Here is a 3,995-nt window from a genome sequence, read left to right as displayed (position 1 = left end):
ATATGGCGTAATGATAATCTCCACGTTGGCAATGGAAAGATGGGTCTCCCAATCTTACATATTAGGTTAATACATTATGTCTAATATTCCACACAATGTAGTGCCCAACACAAACCTCTCCCTCAGAGTTGCAGTTTTCGTGAGCCCGTCTCTAGCTCTTTCAAGTCCTTCTGTTGTATATTGACTTATTTGAGGCATGAAATAGAGGAGCGAGTAAAACAATAAAATATATACATATGATGAAGTTATAGAACTTGTTAAATATGGGAAGTAACCAATCCGTGGGAAGGGGGGAAGCAAATTTTTTTTTTTTCGTTTTTTTTGGAATTTTTTTTTCAGACATCAAGATCACACGAAAATATGAACATTTAGAAAAGACACTTCGTGATAATTGTTATTATTTAGGCGGGAAAACGATCGACAAAAATAACATTCTTATTCGTGAAGAATGTTAACGTTTTTTTTCTTCTTCATGTTTTGTGAAGTAAATTTAGCCCGAACGGTTTAGAGTTTAGGATTTAGGGTTTGGTTTGGTGTTTTGGGTTCCATAAACCCAAAACACCAACCCAAAACACCAAACCCTAAACCCTAAACCCTAAACCCTAAACTCTAAACCGTTCGTATTAAAAACTCAATCTAAACCCTAAACCCTAAATTTCTAAACCCTAATATCTAAACCCTATAAACCCTAATATCTAAACCCTAATATCTAAAACCTCAACATACGCTCGAAAAACACGATAATTGTTATATATTAGTTCTTCGAGCGTTTTCCCGCCAAAATAAAAACATTTATCACAAAGTGTCTTTATTAAATGTTCATATTTTCATCCAATCTATAATGTTCGTGAACAAAGTTATTTCAAAAAACGAAGAAAAAAAAAGATTTTGCTTCCCCCCGATTGGTTACTTCCCTCTTGATCCCACCACTATATATATATATATATATATATATATATATATATATATATATATATATATATATATATATATATATTAGATTGATCAAATGAGAATTTTTTGTGTGTGAGAACCCTGAGAACTCCAAAATACCCCCAAATACACTGAAATTCGAGCAAAAAAGGGGCACGGACGAGCAAAAAAGAGGGTAGTCGAGCAAAAAACAGGAAATTCGAACAAAAAAAACACGGCCGAACAAAAATAAGCAATTCGAGCAAAAAACATGATATTCGAACAAAAAAAAAGCGGGCGAACAATTTTTGTGTTCTACATTTTTGGTAGTCGAGCAAAAAACTGTAGAATACAGCTGTATTCGAACAAAAATTGCGATATTCGAACAAAATGTGTTCTACATTTTGGTATTCGAACAAAAAGAAAAAAAAAATTTGTTCGACCATGAATTTTTTGTTCGTCCGTGTTTTTCATTTTTGCCCGAATTTCCTTGTTTTTGCTCGAATTCCTCTCTTTTGCTCGAATTTCAGTGTATTTTGAAGTTCCTAGAGTTCTCACACTAAAAAAGTTCTCACTGGATCTTCTCCATATATATATATATATATATATATATATATATATATATATATATATATAGGGGCAGGATCAATGGGGAAGTAACCAATCGGGGGGAAGTAACCAATCGGGGGGAAGCAAAAAAAAAAAATTTCGTTTTTTTTTTCGTTTTTTTTTCCGGCATCAATATCACACGAAAATATGAACATTTAGAAGAGACACTTCGTGATGAATGTTATTATTTAGGCGGGAAAACGACCGACAAAAATAACATTCAAGATAATATTGTTCGTGAAGAATATGAACGTTTTTTTTCTTCATGTTTTGTGAAGTAAAATTTAGCCCGATTTAGAGTTTAGGGTTTAGGGTTTAGGGTTTAGGGTTTGGTGTTTTGGGTTTATTCCATAAACTCAAAACACCAAACCCTAAACCCTAAACCCTAAACCCTAAACCCTAAACTCTAAACCGTTCGTGTTAAAAACTCAATCTAAATCCTAAATCTAAACCCTAAATCTAAACCCTAAACCCTAAATTTCTAAACCCTAATATCTAAACCCTATAAACCCTAATATCTAAACCCTTATATCTAAACCCTAATAGCTAAAACCTCAAAATACGCTCGAAAAACACGATAATTGTTATATATTACTTCTTCGAGCGTTTTTCCGCCAAAATAAAAACATTTATCACAAAGTGTCTCTACTAAATGTTCATATTTTCATCTCATCTATAATGTTCGTGAACAAAGTTTTTTCAAAAAACGAAAAAAAAAAAAAAAAAATTTTGCTTCCCCTCGCTTCCCCCCGAATGGTTACTTCCCTCTTGATCCTACCACTATATATATATATATATATATATATATATATATATATATATATATATATATATATATATATATATATATATATATATATATATATAACTCACATGGTCTCAGAGGCAAGTGAACACAGTTTTGCCGTTGGATACAACGTTGACTTCCATGTGATTTATCCATTTTATGAATAAAATTACTTTACCTAAGGTGAAAACAAAGTACATCTTGAAATTGCTTCTTCGTTCAGGTGGGAAGACGATAATGAAGCACCTTTCGAACGCCCAATAGATGCCGTTGACTAACCTGATGATAACTGGCTCTCGGAAAGCAATTCTTCCATCTACATTATAGCAGAATCTATGAAGGTGGTAGCAAGGGGTAGAGAGAGAAAGATGAAATGTGTATGTGTCTGAGAACAAACCTTTGCTTTGTAGAGTTGTTTTAGCGAAGCTTGCTCATATTCATTCAATGTACATATCTTCGTGATCAATGAATAGAGATTCCGTTAGGCCTGTACCAACAACAAAAGGCCAGGCAAATGGAAATAGCGGAACACCTGTTACTGCACTGCACTGTGAAACCGCATCCATGTGCAGGTACTAAAACTGTGTAACCGCAAATCCATGTGCAAAAGGAAAACGAATATTAAATAAAACAGACATTATTTAATTTAAACAAGCAAATTGCACCTAGTCATCATCGAACTTACTATCAAGAGACCACATTCTACCATTTGAGGTGGATGTACTAAAGACGGTTTCATGAGTAACTTCTCCGGTAGTTTAAGAACCCGGTCTTCCACTACTCGTTGTTGCACACATATAAAATGCGTAATGGAAGTATATTGTCACTAAGATACCAGTAAACAATATACATATTATGCCTGCAAAAGTTACTAATTTACAGTTACCTGCACCAATATCGACATAACATTATTTAGAGAAGGAAACACAGCTGTAATCGTAGCAACTTCTTTTCGAACAGTGTCTACAAGCCATTTATAAAGTGTAGTAAGTAACTAAGTATATATAAAAGAATGGACAGTTTTGCCTTCACAATCACTATATCTCTTCGTACAAAACAGAAAGTGCATCGGACACACTAGTGGGATTAGGTAGTAATCCTAGTCGCCCGAGAACCAATGTGGGGTCAGCATTCATAACTTCCACATCAAACATCGGCCTTAATTAGACCCATTCTGGTGTTGCATGGCACGGGTACCTCAGTTGTTAAACTGAATACCTGGTAGGCAAACACTAGGCAAACTCTGCCTTTTAATAGCCTTTTGTTTTCTTTCTGGAATGTCGCATATAAGCATCTTTCAAAATTAAAAGGAAGGATAATACAATTTATTTTATTGAATTTTTTCTTTCATTGGCAAAAAGCGATAAGCTATTGTTCAAATATATAACTATGGTCACAAAACCTCAAATTAGTCCAAGAACTCATATTCACTTCTTTTAATCGTTCTTGACAAGTTGTACAGTATCATCAATACTTTATTTGGCCAATTAACTTTTCAAATCTCTCAAGCACAAAAAAAAAAAAACAAAAAAAAAAACACATATATCCTTTATCCAGTAATAATTTCAGAAACCAAATGCTAATCTGTAGACAATAATGTAGGGTTGTTCCAACGGCATCAAAAGGTGCACTTCCTCAGTGGATAAATTAGCATGCAGATATGTGAACATGGTGATGGTATATTCAG

The 3,995-nt window shown here is 33.6% G+C and overlaps 1 long non-coding RNA gene across 1 annotated transcript; it reads right to left on the bottom strand.

Moving 5' to 3' along the window:
- Window positions 1-2,529: 2,529 nt before the first annotated feature.
- LOC139848351 (uncharacterized) lies at window positions 2,530-3,295 on the bottom strand. The gene is made up of 3 exons (XR_011759918.1): window positions 2,994-3,295; window positions 2,706-2,889; window positions 2,530-2,624 (listed from the first exon to the last, which is right to left on the bottom strand). It is a non-coding gene; the product is annotated as an uncharacterized lncRNA (long non-coding RNA).
- Window positions 3,296-3,995: the final 700 nt, after the last annotated feature.

Source organism: Rutidosis leptorrhynchoides, chromosome 5 (assembly GCF_046630445.1).
Source record: "Rutidosis leptorrhynchoides isolate AG116_Rl617_1_P2 chromosome 5, CSIRO_AGI_Rlap_v1, whole genome shotgun sequence".
Taxonomy (NCBI): domain Eukaryota; kingdom Viridiplantae; phylum Streptophyta; class Magnoliopsida; order Asterales; family Asteraceae; genus Rutidosis; species Rutidosis leptorrhynchoides.
This window is presented reverse-complemented; position numbering and strand designations above follow the sequence as displayed.